Here is a 15,666-nt window from a genome sequence, read left to right as displayed (position 1 = left end):
CTGGCACCAGGCCTGGTTCCAGGCGCCAAGGCCTGGGGTCAGACGCCAAGCTTGATTCCAACGCGTTTTCGAAAATCCGATAAGTTTACCGTACTGGAGGATAAAATAATATAATTTCTTCGAAAATGCTATTTGATTTTGATTAAAACTCTGAAAAGTCAACAAAAGTCAATTTATCAATGCTAATTGAATTAGGAATGAAAAGAACCTTCTAGAAGATTTTAGAAGACCAAAACCATTCCTAATTGCATTAGGAATGATAAATCATATTAGGCCCTCCTCTAGATCATTGGGCCGTGCATAAAGCTCAAATCGGGCCCAGTTTAGTAAATTGGTCATAACTTCCTCAATATTCATCGGAATTGGGCTTATAATATATCGTTGGAAAGGTCTTTCCAAACCCCATCCAACTATACTACTATTGGACCCATATCATGGACCAACCAAACTGGATTTGCTGTTTTCTTAAAATAAGTTTTCAAAAACAGAGAGAAGAGAAAAGAAATAAAAACTTTCCGCAACACTAGACCTTTCCACACTTTCGTTTCATTCGATTATGATTCGATGCGAAAGGTACTCATCATGGGTTTGGATTTGGGGAGACACAAATGGGTGTCTACAGAAGCCCCCACTTTGACTGAGTTTGGAGAAACGCAGGTTTCGAAAACAAAAGTCAAAGTATCGATGGGGACGGAGAATGATTCAGAACGTTCTGCGATCCTAAATCATTCTTGTAACGTCGATACCTGCAAAACTAGCGTTTGTTAAACAGATAAAAGAGTTAAGAAACGTGTATCTTGTACCGTTGAGCACACGTCTCTGAAAGTAACCGATTGCTTTGCTGTTTTGATGACCTTCTACAAGCTAGAGAATGCCATCCCGCTTGAAAACTGCTACGCCTGTAACTGCTTCCAATTTGGAAGATTGCTTCGCCTGAAACGATCCCCCTCCGCAATGATAATATTCCACATCCTAGGGAATACCATCGAAGATTATTTCTCTTGAAATAATCCTCATCCGCATTGATAATATTTCACATCCTAGGGAATACCATCGAAGATAATTTCTCTTGAAATAATCCTCATCCGCATTGATAATATTCCACCTCCTAAGGAATACCATCGAAGATAACTTCGCCCGAAATTACCTCCAGCTGTTCGTGACAACTTTCTGCAAGCTAGGGAATGCTATCAAAGATATCTTCTCTTGAAGTCACCTTCGTTTGATGCGACAATTTCCCAAAGGAAATTACTGAAGATCCACGCCTGTCGAACTTTTAAAGTTCGCCTGAACTTTGCTTCCGCTATGCATGTACGTCGGCGCTTCCGTTGCTTTGAACCTGTATGTCGGTTCTCTTTTGCTCTTGAACCTGTATGTCGGTGCCTTTTGCGCTTTAGAACCTATATGTCGGTGCTTTTTGCAAATGAGCCAATGCTTAGGCGCTTTAAGCTAAGTGAGACGATCTCTTATCAGGTCGATCACTTTATGTAATCAAGCCGATTACTAAATCATGTCAAATTGCTTAGAGGGGCTAACTGGCATACCAAGGAACCCAAAAATATGTTGCAGAACGCTAGAACAACCTCACCAGGTGGCTGGGTGCTTTGGCGTCGCTGAAAAACCATCAGCGCCACCTATTTATCGTTAGCGCCAGGCGCTGATGTTGGCGCCAGGCGCCAAGCCTAATTTGTGACGCCAATGCATAGGGCCTGGCGCCAGCACGAGGACTTCCTTAAATACCCCTTTCCTTCTTCATTTCGCTGGCTGCTCGCCGCGAAACTGCTCATTTCTTGCTCGTTTCTCAACCGAATTCGCTCAAATTTTTTGCAAATCAAAGCTCTTTTCATCTATTTTCCTGATCTATGTAAGTTTTCTTCAAACTCACATCAGTTTTTATGAATTCTTGGCATGTTTATTCACGAATTTCATGAAAATTCGAAACTTATAATGCTCAATTCGCTTTGTTTGTCAAGTTTTATGCCATTAAATTGCTTGATTATGTTTTTATATTGCCTTGGGAGTAATTTGAGACTTGTTTGACTCAATTTGGTGAAGAAATGAGCAATTTGCCATTGTTGGACCTCTTAAGGTCGTGAAGAACAATGTGGTTTGTTCTTGATGTTTTTGCTAGCAATTCTTGTTCAATTTGTCACAATAATCACTATAGTGTTGCAAGAAATTGTTTGATTGCTTGAAAAATGTTGTCATGTTCAATTTGAATTTGTGCTCTGTTTTTGTACTACGTACTCTGTTTTTGCGAACATAGTATCATGCGGCTAGGCGAACCTTAGATACTATAGAACCTTAATTCATGATAATTTTGCACAATGTAGCATGGCTAGACAACGAGGCTCGGGTTCACGGTCCCGAAACACTAGACGGGAGCATGAGCCCGTAGAGGACGACGTTACGCCGTCCACTTCGCTTAGTTGGCTTCCGGAGTGGGATGAGCGGACCTTGTTTTTCGCCCCTGTCCACCACATTTCTGAGAGGGTGAGACAGGGCACCGAGCCCGGGAGGACACGACATCACGGCTTTGGCTGTGACGGTTTAGGCGATTTGTACAGGATGCACATCTCCAGCGATCTTGAGACGAGACTCTTGTGGGAGTCTTGCGGGCTAGCTACCTTGTTCGAAACCTCTGAGGCTATGGTCGCCTCCCGCGGGGGTCATCACGTAGTGCGCGCTTTGGTGGAGTTCTTCTGGGACACCACCAACACTTTCCATTTCCCTTGGGGCGAGATGATGGTCACCCCTACGGATTTCAGTCTCATCACAGGACTGGAGTTCACTTCTGTGCCACTGCCGTTCGACAGTGGAATCGACGTCTTCTTTTTAGAGGTCGAGGAGCTGTTGGGGCCGATTGCTATTCGGGCCCGAGCTGAGGTCGAGACGACTCAGTTTAGTGCTAGAGGAATTCGCCGCTCGACGCTGGCAGCGGCTCTTGATGACGATGCGACCACCCGAGACCAGCGGGTGCGCATCTTTGTGTTGATCTTGTTGTCAGGGACATTCTCCCCTGACAAAGGTAGTAGAGCGTTGCTTTACTATCTTCCTGCTGTCCGTGATCTCCAGCGGATCGGGACTTATGACTGGGCCAGCTTGACCTATGCTGACTTCGTTCGTGCACTGAGGGACTCGTGTCGCCACCGGTTCTTTGGGACGAACGTTGCTTTGTCTGCTTTTTGGAAGGTCGTAGAGGTAAACATTTACTCCCTATAAAGTTTAGCCCTACATATTAGTTAGCTTTTACTCACACTTTTAGCTCTTTGTAGATCTGGTTCTACGAGTACTTTCATTCTGTTGCGCCGGCGAGACCATCGCCGCGAGGATTTCCAGTGAGCGCCTCTTGGGGCGGCCACCATGTGGACATGTCTACTACACGTGTCCGGAACTGGATCATCTCGGTACGACGTTTATTGCTTATCTTGCTCTTTCGTGGTGCTTTAGATATATTCTTGCCTGATTGATGCTTTTTATAGGGACCTGAGGTGGTATACCAACCGTGGGGCGGTTGGACAGTCCTTGGATTAGCCGCACAATACTCTGCTGAACGTCGTTATTTTCTGGGGACCTATGGAGCGGTTGCGTACTTAGGAAAGAGGGTTGCTAGACAGCACTCTTCTGATGTCTTTGTTGTTCCTGTTACTCCACCACGTCATATGTTCGACGAGGCGTGGTTGTCGAGCATGTCTAAGGGAGCTGGTACCCCTTGGCGGTCCCATGTGATCCTCGGGCGGTGTTATGCTGAGGAGCTACTACCTTTTTTAGCTCCAGCCCCTGTTCCGGCTGAGGATGTGAGGGTAAGATTTTTAGCTTTTATTTTTCACTAATTAGCCCCCAAGTAATGTTTTACTGATTTTTTTCCGTTTTATCAGGATGGTGCTGCTGAGTTCGTGCTACCCCGTACGTCCATCCACTACCAGGGGATGTACGGGCCGATCGAGGAGATGATTTCTCCGGAGCCCGAGGGCGAGCGCTTCGTAGAGCGGTCGATTCCTCGCCACCAGACTAGAGTAAGTCTAGTTTTTTCGGAATCTTGTGCTCATATATCATGTATATTTACTGACTTATTTTTCTGACAGTTTTCACGCGAGGTGGTTTCGGCAATGGCACGATGCATAGATGCATTCCGGAGCCAGCTCGTCCGGATGAGGAACGCGGCCACTTGCCGTCAGGATGACGTCATCTGAGAGGTAGCCTTTCTTTGCTCATTATTTTTTTGCATTGCTGGTTCAATTTTACTTTGTTTCTGATTTAACTCTTTTTGCAGGGTGAGCCTATCGGTTCTCACACCCGCACGCGACTTGAGGGGCAGAGGGATCCAGCGAGGTCTAGCTTGAGACGTCGTCGCACTTCGTCAGGGGGTAGAGGCGGTCGCTCTGAGGCTGCTCGAGCTGATGTTGCAGAGGGCTCGGGATCTTCCTCTGAGGGTGCTCACGCTGCACCGGTAGGAGAGGCTACCTCGGCTTTCAGAGGTGGTGGGATGTACGAGGTTGGCTCTTCATCGCAGCAGCCTCCGCGGCCTCAACCTGAGGTTGATCCAGGCTGGAGTGGTCCTATATTGAGTCTTCCTCCTCCTACGGAGACTAGAGCTGGAGCTGGAGCTGGTGGAGAGGTGACTCCTCGTACGGCGCAATTTAATGACATGATGGGCCTACGTCCTCTGGCACCGTAGTTTGTTCCTGTGTATATTTTATTTTGACTTTTTTATAGAACTTTGCCTTAGACTCATTATTTATAGACACATTTTGTATATTTGTGCTATTTATGAATTTATTCGATTGTTATTATTATGTGTATGTTAGCGTGTGCAAGAAAAGTGTGACAACAATTTTGCGCAAAAATTCCGTCATTTTTTTTTATTGATGGAGGGTATCCGACTCTCTCCCCCAAAAAGAAAAAATAAAAAAGGAAAAAAATCGAATGAAAGTCGGGTGTTTGGAATTTAAGATAAAGTAAAAAAAAAGAATAATAATAATTAAAAATATAATAGCTACGTTTAATTAATTAAGAAAAAAGGATAGAAAAGATGTTTAGGAAAATTAAACGGAGCCATAAAGTCATTAACCGACTCGAGTCTAATATTAAAAACGCAAGTTGAGCATGCGCGGTTGGTCTGGCAACCTGGCGCCAGCTGGCGCCACACTATGGCGCGTGGCGCCAGGCGCTACACTTAGCGTGTGGCGCCAAGCGCTGGCGGTTGGCGCCAATCACGGTGTTTTGACGCCAATTGACGCTGACTCCGTGTTTCATTCTGATTAAAATTCTTCGCAATTTGTGTATAATAGCCCCCCGCCCAGTCGATTTTTCTTATAATTCCAGCGAATAAATAATTCTCTTCTATATAAAAATAATAATTATGTCTTTAGCTACCAAAACCTTCACCCAATACACTCATGAATGGTGTCGATCTCTTAATGCGAGGGAGAGAAAAGAATTAGACTTATTTCACCTGGGAGGAATTTATGGCATAAAAGGGGTTGATCTTGACTTAGACTTTATACATACCGCTTTAGAATTTTGGAATGTTGATACTCATTGTTTTCAGAATAGGGTATGACGAGATTAGCCCTTTGCCGGAGTAATTTGGTGCTATCTTAGGCTTCCCTGCGATAGACCTTATAGCAATCCCTATAATAGATGCATACTATTATAAGGATTTTGAGCGCTTCTTTAATTTAAAGGAAAGGGATTTATCAAAAATAGTAGATGGCAATATAGTGAATTTGAAAGAATTTGCACGCTATTATTTTGATAAACCTCTTTCTGAATCTTTTCATATATATAGGAGAAGAGCGTTCCTATTTTGCATGCTTAACCAATTTTTTCTTAGTAGTGGTAGAAATAACGAAGGGCAATCAATTATAACCACTGTACTAGAACAAATTGAATCAGGGAGAAATCCAATGTCATTAATAGTTGGAGAGACTATGATTAGTCTAGATGGATTGAAAAGGGACCCAAAAGCGCCTCTTCGCGGCTCTCCAATTTTATTACAGGTAAAAAAATAATATTTTTAATTACAGAAATCAAAATATATATTTTTGTATTGTAATAATAATTTATTTGCATTGCAATTTTTTACAGATGTGGCTAATGGAGAGGCTAGGATTAATTAGCCCTCCGGACGACATTGAAAAATATACTCCCAATTGCTTCGTGAGAAGGAAGAAGCGCATCCCTAAAATTGGTTGCTGAAAAAATCTTCGATTGATCAAGATAGAACCGATGTGAAGAATCGTCTAGGTGACAGGGTGATTCCTGCCAAGGAACGCTTAGGTGCAAGAATTGAATTTAAAACACCTGCAATGCCTAGGAAGAAAAATGCTACCAAAGAAAAAGGGAAAAGGAAAGCTAACACCACTAAAAAAAAGGCTTGGGTTGAAAAGAAGCATGAAGTGTTAGCTGAAGTGGAGACCATCTACTCCAAAATTGAATGTAGGTCCTCTAAAGGATTCCTACTAGCTAAAGTCATGGATGAGGAGGAGGAAGCAGACAAGAATTGGAAAAGAGCTAGAAAGGAAAAGAAAGATTAAGAGCATTGCTTAGCTTTAAATTTATTAGACTTAGATTATTATTTTTATTTAAAGTTAATTTATTTCTGCTTTATTTAAATTCCATCAATAATGTAATTTTATTTTATTAATGAAATTTGAGCTTTCAATTTATTATTTACTTTAAATTTATTTTATTAAAGCAATGAAAACCGAAAAAAATTAATTTTCCAGAAACTCTTCGAGTACGGAAGTCGAAAATTTTCCGAAAAACACCGAAATTCGCCCAGAGCTTATTTCCGAATTGGCGCCAGTTATTGGCATTTGGTGCCTATCATTTAAGTCTAGCGCCAGGCGCCAGTTTCATCAGCTGGCGCTGATGGTTGCTGGCTGGCGCCAGGTACTTTTCTGCGACGCCGATAATTCGCCGATCTTCTGTTGAACTTTTAATTAATTCTGGAATGCAGAGATGTCGAAAAATAAAGTGGCCGCACCCGTAAAGGGTTGCCTACGTATCCTTTCTTAAGGAATCAGGCCGAACGTAGCTCTCTTGGGTATCCTACTCAAATAATTATGGGTAGTATTTCTTAAGTTGGTCAAGATTTGTCATGTTTGAGAATTCATTGCCATCCATATTAGTTAGTTTTGGCTGCACCTCTTGACAGGATTGTTTTGACAATGTAGGGTCCAGACTAATTAGGTCTAAATTTACCCCTTGGGTCTAAAACATTTTTCCTTAGTGCTTTTAACACTAAGTCTCATACTTTGATATTTCTTGTCTTGACCTTCTTATTAAAATGCCTAGCCATACGAGTCTAGTAATACTGAGTGTGATGTAGAGCTTCTAGTCGTTTTTCGTCGAGTAGAATCAATTCTTCGTATCTTGCCCTAGTCCATTCAAATTCATCGAGTTTACTCTCTAACGCGATGCGTAGAGATGGTATTTATAGTTCGACAGGTTGTACGGCATCCATTCCATATACCAAGAAAAATGGCGTATTTCCTGTTGATGTACGGATTGACGCACGATAACCCCACAATGCGAAGTGAAGCTTGTAAGGCCAATACTTATAATTTTCTGTCATTTTCTCGATGATAGTCTTTAAATTTTTATTAGCTGCCTCGACTGCTCCGTTTGCTTGAGGTCTATAAGGGGAAGAATGATGATGTTGAATGCTATATTTTTGTAGCAATTCTTAACATTCGGCTTGAAAGTGATTTCCATTATCACTTATCATTTCATGTGGGACTCCATATCGACAAATAATATTTCTTTCGATAAAGAGTGCTACATGTTTTGCAGTGAGTTTAGCGTACGATTGCGCTTCGACCCACTTTGTAAAGTAATCGATTGCTACTAGGATAAATTTGTGGCCTCCTGTTCCTGGGGGAGTGATTTTGCCAATGATGTCAATTCTCCATGTAGAGAATGTCCATAGTGATATGTAGGTGTACAGCAAAGATGGAGGGACATGTTGTAAATTGGCATAAATTTGGCACTTAGAGCATCTTTTTACGTATTGATGGCAATCCCTATTCATTGTAGTCCAATAATATCCTTCTCGCATTATTTTCTGGACTAACATTTTGCCATTTATATGTGTCCCACAGATTCCTTCGTGGACTACTCGCATTGCTCTTTGTGCATCCTTCTTTCCTACGCATAAGAGAGCTCGACCCTTAGGTACCCTTTTATGTAACTCGTTGTCTATGAGTACATATTGGGAAGCCAAAAGTCTTAATGCTCGCTTTGCTGTTTTGTCAGCATGAGGGGGGTATTCTCCATTGGTGACATAATTAAGTATGTCCGTGTACCATGGTTCTTCTTCTTCTTCTTCTTCTTCTTCTTCTTCGCCTTGGACTACTTCGTCGTCTTCTATGGCCTGGATGTATGCTGGTTTGTGCCTTTTTTCGATAGTTAGAGGCATTTGCTCGATTTTCGTGGGAATTCTAACCATTGAGGCTAATCTTGCCAAGGCATCAGCAAATTGGTTTTCTTCTCTAGGTAGATATGTGTATTCTACATTCTCTAACTGATCAGTAAGAGTTTCCAGATAGGTTTTGTAAAGGGCTAGGCTTTCGCTCCTTACTTTCAACCTCTTAGATATCTGATTGATGATCAAAGAAGAGTCTCCAAATATCCTTAACTTCTTTACTCCCAATGCCAAAGATGTTTCAAGGCCTACCACGCATGCTTCATATTCAGCAGCATTGTTGGTAACGTCGAAATCAAGCTTTATGGAGATTGGAACGTGCTCTTCTTTAGGTGATACTAGTATTACTCCAACGCCACACCCCTTTTGGTTTGAGGCTCCGTCGAAATACAAGGTCCAAGTATCATCTTCGGTAACCATTAGGTCTTCATCTGGAAATTCATTGTCTTGTATTGGCGTCGAGTCTTCTATTGGAAAGTCTTCTAGAAAGTCTGACCCCACGGATCCTTTAATAGCTTTTTGTGGCATAAACCTTACATCAAACTGGGCTAGATTGACTATCCATCTTGATATGCGTCCATTTAGTGTAGATTTCTCGAATAGATACTTGAGTGGATCTAATCGGGAGACTACGAAAACAGTATGCACCAACATGTAATGTCTTAACTTAGTTGTGGCCCACACGAAGGCGAGGCATAACTTCTCGAGCGGTGTATAGCGTGCCTCGTATTCGAGCATCTTTTTCCTTAAGTAGTAAATTGCGTTCTCTTTGCCTTCTACTTCTTCTGCTAGCATAGCTCCCATTGTCTCTTTGGTAACCGTCAAATATAACCTAAGAGGTATTCCGGGGAGTGTTGGTGCTAATACGGGAGGATTTGCGAGATAGGCTTTGATCTTTTCAAAGGCTTTTTGACACTTGTCATCCCATATTACAGGTACATTCTTCTTGAGTTTTTTGAAGATTGGTTCACATATCGTCGTCAGTTTTGATATGAACCAACTTATGTATTGTAACCGGCCAATAAATCCTCGAATCTGTTTCTCAGTTTTGGGCAGTGGCATGGACATGATTGCTTTGGTCTTGGTTAGATCTACCTCTATTCCTCTAGAGCTTATGACGTAACCCAAGAGCTTGCCTGAGGTGACTCCGAAAGCACCCTTAGATGGATTCAACCTCATATTATATTTTCTTAGCCTTTCGAAAAATTTCCTTAAGGCTACTTGATGGCCTGGACGGTCTTTTGATTTTACAATCATGTCGTCGACATATACCTCGACTTCTTTGTGCATCATGTCATGGAGTAAGGCAGTTGCTACACGTTGGTAAGTAGCACCCGCGTTTTTCAACCCGAATGGCATTACCGTGTAGCAGTAAGTGCCCCATGGCGTTATAAAAGTTTTTTTCTCCATGTCTTCTTCTGCCATGAGAATCTGGTTGTAACCTGCGTATCCATCCATAAATGAAAGAAGCGCGTGATTTGCCGTGTTATCTACTAGAATATCGATGTGTGGCAAAGGGAAGTCGTCCTTTGGACTTGCCTTATTTAGATCTCGATAGTCGACACACATCCTTACCCTTCCGTCTTTCTTCGGAACTGGGACAACGTTGGCGACCCATTCGGGGTATTTGGATACCTTGATGAAACCTGCTGTTATTTTTTTTTTTCAACTTCTTCTTTTATTTTAAGTGCTACGTCGGGTTTCATTCAACGTAACTTTTGTTTTACAGGTTTCATTCCTGGAATTAGGGGTATAGTGTGTTGAGCTATTTCTCTATTAATGTCTGGCATATCTTCATATGACCAAGAAAATACATCGATAAATTCTTTAAGTAAGTTAATTAAATCGGTTCTTTCTTGCTTATTCAATGTTAATCCGATTTTAACTTCTCTTTTATGAGTTGAATCATTCGATATATCAACTGTTTCAGTCTTTTCAATTATCGGTGTTTTCTTTTCGAGTGTTTCCATTGCTTTAACAATTTCTTTGTCTTTTTCATCGTTAGCTAAGCAATGCTCGTCATCTTGGGTTAGGGAAGAACACAACAAGTAAGGAGAATGAGAAATATTATTATACTCTAAGATCATTACATCAAAGAGTGATATGTCCTCAGGGACTGGATCACTAACTATCCTAGGAGAAGCAATAGGAGGGGGAGGTGTTACTACTAAAGACTTAGAAAACTCTAGAGGGAGAGACTCCGACTCAGACTCTCACTCAGACGACTCCTCAAACATCGGTCCATGTCCTGTCGTGATTGATATCTTCCTTCCGCTTGGAGTAGTCACTTTGATAGTCTTGCACCACCCTTGTAGTGATCCTTCAGCTGGAGTAATTAGCTTCGAGGGGTCGAAGCTTTCACTTTGTAGGACTGTTTGAATGAGCGAGGAATTATCTTCTTCATAATTTGGCTCATTATTTTCTCGCCCACACAGTAATCCCATGACGTTAAAGTCAAAGCATGGGGGTGCTTTCTCCTTATGGACGGGAGTTGGGATTTCATCAGTGAAGTAACAATCCAAGAAAATCTCAAATCCTGGTTGTCTTATGCCGTTTACAACAAATGGCTCGGGAAATTCATGGCATGGACAGTCCTCTCCTTCTTTTATGAACTGACCATTAAGCGTAAGAGGGTACTGATCCATTGGAATTGCTTTCTTTTGAATGCGAGCGTCGCTACGTGCTTTAAACTTTTCCTGGGCTCGCTTGAGATCTTTCCGAGTTGGTTCAAAACCAAGTCCGAAAGTATCTAACTTAGGGAGGCCAGGTGACTCCAGCGGTTTTGCCATTCCTTTCTTCTTTCCTAAAGTCATCCCAGGAAAGTGTCATTGTTTCTTCAGCATGGCGTTGACAATCATGTTGGAATGGGGGTCATGGCAAAGAGGGGTCCTTTCATCCTCCTGGATTAAGGAGACTTCTTCATTAAAGCCCCATAAATCTTCATCATCTTCGTCGTGCTCTACATTAATGATTGGATTCTCTATGGATTTGATTCTCATAGGCGAAGCATCTATAGTGATTGGAATTCCACCAACTATAGCTTTTACTTAATGGTGGAGAGATGAAGGGACGACCTTTAGATCATGAAGCCAAGGGCGTCCCAACAATAAGTTGAATGAAGCTTTGATGTCCACTACTTGGAAAGTAGTAGCATGTTCTATTTCTCCTGCCGTTACATTTAGGGTAATTTTGCCAAGAGCTTGACGACAAGTATTATCGTAGGCTCTTATTCCTTGTGTGGACGGAGTTAAGTCTTCATCCCTTATGCCGAGCATCTTCGCAGTTCTAAGTGGACAAACATTGATAGCCGATCCATTGTCTACAAGAGTCATAGGAACATTCATCCTTTTGTAAACTACCGTGAGGTTTAATGCCTTGTAATGTTTGTCACCTTCTGGGGGTAAATCTTTGTCAGAAAAGGTGATCAAATTAATCGGACTAGGAAGGTCACTTGTGAGGAAGTTGGCTAGTCCCTCAGGAGTAGTGTCAGAATCTATCCCGATTTTATCCAAGGCATTGATTACAGCCAACCTATGCTCTCGAGATGTTTCCAGAAGTTTCCACACATTCATCTCAACTTTTGTCTTCTTAAACTGTTTAACAATGTCATTGTCTTCGATGATAGGTATGGGAACTTGGTGTATGGTTGACATAGGTTGTGTTGAAACGAGAGGTTGCGTTCTCCCAGATCTTGTGATCGAGGACATCTATCGATGAATCTTCTTCACCCCAAATGTCATTTGTGGTGTATGACACAGAAGGTGAAGGTCCTACTATGTCCTTTAGATAGAAATCTTCTTAATCTCTGTCCCAAACTCCATTAATGGTTGTATCCTCTTCTTGTTGAACTTGGACTAGTTTCTTTTCATCAATCATTTTCTGTACCAAATCCTTGAATTTGAAACAGTTTTCTATAGTGTGAACCCCTAATTGATGATACTGACAGTAATATCTATCTGTCCTTTCTAATGACTCGAATGGTCTCGGTTCGAGAGGTTTGACCTCGCCACTCTCGGAGAGCATTTCAAACATTTGCGCATATGGGATCCCAATCGGAGTGTAGATTATATTGCTCTTCTTGGGTTTTTCAGTGACTTGTAAGGGAAAGTGCTTTGCCTCATAAGTCGTTCTCACTGGTGTGAATTCTTTTTTAGGTTCTTCTTTCGGAAGTGGAAGCTCATCATATTTCTTATGGAGTTCGTTCATAACTTTGAGAGCTTCGCGTAGTAATTGCAATGCCTCCCTCATAGATAGCGTGAGCAGTTGTATATCATCTTTATTCGCCGGTTCTGGAAGATTATCCTTGACATCGAAAAAGATCTCCTCTTCTTTTTCTATGGCATTGATTTCTTTGACAGGTCTAATGAGAGAGGAGGGGTCAACCTCGTTTTCCTCATCGGAGATAGCCAAGGTATGAGCTAGAGTTGTATTGTCAATGCTTGGCTTCTTACTGGCAGGGGGCAACGGCAGTTTGTTATTGTCTATTAGGTCTTGGATAGCTTCCTTAAGCTTCCAACAACTTTCAGTGAGATGGCCCCTACCTTGGTGATACTTGCAGTGTGCATTGGGGTTCTAGTTAACCGACCTCTTCTCAACTGGTGGGTCCCCAAATGGTCCAATAGGAGTTATAAGACCTTTTGCATTTAATCGATCAAATGCAGTGTCATAACTCATGCCAATATGGGTGAAGTTCCTCCTAAATGGTTTTTTCTGTCCTTGGTTGTTCATGGCAAGGACTTCTCCTAAATTAAAGGTGCTAAAATTATTTGAGTGGGCAGTTTTGGAAGAAGAAGGATTGTCATTCTTATTTCCTTTCCAGCCACTGTTGGAGTTATTGTTGGCAGCTTTTGACTTAGCCAAGTCATATTCAATATTGATCCCAATGTCATAAACGGCCTTGAAGGTATGGAGATTATTTTGATACTTGAGATGCTTGGAATATTTTTCTTGAAGATTTTTTATGAACAGTCTCACATACTCTTTTTCACTTGGCACCTCAATCATTTTAGCCGAGGTTTCTCTCCAATTGTTAAAGAAAGAGGTGAAACCTTCATTCTCTTTCTGTTTGAGGATTTCAAGTTCTCTATGGTCAGTCTCGACTTGAATGTTGCACTTGTACCTATCAACGAAAGCGTTTGCTATAGACTCCCAGGTAGAGGTATTTTCTTTCTCGAGAGATAGTGAGAACAGAGAAGGGAAGACCTTCTTATTGATACCCTTGATACTCATTATTGTTTCAAATTCTCTTAAATGAAAGTAAGGGTTGTCAATTGCTCTGAATTTTGGGAAGACGTTGGCGATGAACTTCTACAGAAGAAGCTCTTTGTCCACCGAGACCCCTTGTGATGTAAGCTCTTTAAACTTGTAGTCGCTAGACAACTTGCTTAGACTCTCTTGCATGAGGTCCATCTGTTGTTGCTTCACGGGATCATCAATCTTGAGTGCGAGAAGCTTCAGTGTCTCAGTCACAGTAGCCAGTTGGTTCTTAAGATCATTGACTTCTTCTTGTGTTGCCATTATAGTCTTAGCTTTTCTCTTGCGAGCTATGGGTTTGTCAAAAAGTTGGACTTGTACGAAGAGGTTATCTTTGATTAACCGTCCTTCCTTTCTTGACCACGTGCTGTAAATTAAACCATTTTGCGTTTTAATTACTTGACTCGAATCAACTTGACTTTATGGTTTATTTTAAGGGGAAGGAGAAAGAAAAGGGAAAAAAGGTGTCTATTTTTTGCAAAATTAATGTACATATTTTTAGGGAATTGAGTATAGTTTTTTTATTGGAGGATTAATATCCGACTTACCCCCTTAAAAAAAATGACGGAAAAAAACGCGCACACAAGACTCCCTTAAACATGGTCAAAGTATGTGTATTGGTGTGTGCGTTGAGTGTGAGTGACATGCTTGAACTCTTGTGTAAGACCATGGGACTTAGTGCCTAAACTCGATCATTGACTCAAATAAAAACTATTCACAGCAAAATTTTAGCCGAATTAAACAGAAAAACTGATTAATTAGACCCTAGGTGATGACTCGACCAATAATCCGAACTGTCGACCAAGCGACAGGACTGGCGTCACACTGTGGAGCTTGGCACCAGACGATAGAGGTGTCGTCAGGCGCTACACTCCATAATGTGGCGCTACAGCTCGGACCTTGGCGCCAGTATTGGAGCTTCGATCTGGGACTGTTTTCGGTGTTATTAGTCAACTGGGGTATGCCTAAAGTCGTACTAGGTCAATTCCGATTAAAATATTAGACTTTATTGACTCAAATTAATTAATTAATTAATTAATTAGGCAAAGTTCTTTAAGTCATTGATTTATGTAGTCTCAACACAAGTCAACAAACGGTTAAGAGAAACATATAATATATATGCACAACAAATAATGCACAATTAGTCAAGTAGGCACAATATAATGCAATGCGTTTGCAATCTAACCATGGCTCTAGTTCTCTAAAGTTCGGGATATGGTTTAGTCAAAGCGGGTCCATGGTTAATTGTCCAAATGCACCGCACGGAAGCCTAACCGTGAAGGGTTGGCGCGAGTGGATGGGACACCGCGAGTCTTAGAAAAAACTCGCTTCCATGGTTTGGTGAATTCAACATCTCGGATGTACCCTTTGTTGCACGGAGCGTTCAATCGGGTAGATGGAGCATGAATTCCCAGAGGGTTATGTCCATATGTAGAACACATATGGGTTTTAGAAAAGTGAGAAAAAATTCAATCAGGAAGTAGGATCGAGCAAACAATACGAAAAACTTGTCGAAATTAGAACGCATATTTCTGGCTCGGTATTGGGGGAAATTGGCGCCAGCAATCAGACTGGCGCCAGATTTTAACTGTAGCGCCTGGCGCCAATATTGGCGTCTGGCGCTACAACTAAAACACTGGCGCCAAGATCTGGCCCCTGACGCTACTTCCCACATGCCTCAGCAGCATTCTGTGCTCGATAAAATTTTCCAGTTTCACGCGGTGTTATTTCAGTCCTAGTTGTGAAAGACGTTTCTCAAATTTCCTACGTGTAAAATCCTATGTTTTTAACTCATTACGGATGGTCTTTCCAATGAGATCTTTTCACTAGTGGAAAAATCCTCATCCGTAACGGGCAAAAAGGGGCCATCCGTAACAGGCAGCGTCCGTTACGTATGCGGCCGTTACGGATGGCCATTGTTATTCGTAACGGGCACTGTCCGTTACGAATAATGAGTTATTCGTAACGGACATTTGAAATGT

The sequence above is a fragment of the Chenopodium album genome, chromosome 2 (genome assembly GCF_948465745.1).
Source record: "Chenopodium album chromosome 2, dcCheAlbu1.1, whole genome shotgun sequence".
NCBI classification, from domain to species: Eukaryota; Viridiplantae; Streptophyta; class Magnoliopsida; order Caryophyllales; family Amaranthaceae; genus Chenopodium; species Chenopodium album.
Note: the sequence above shows the minus strand (reverse complement) of the source record.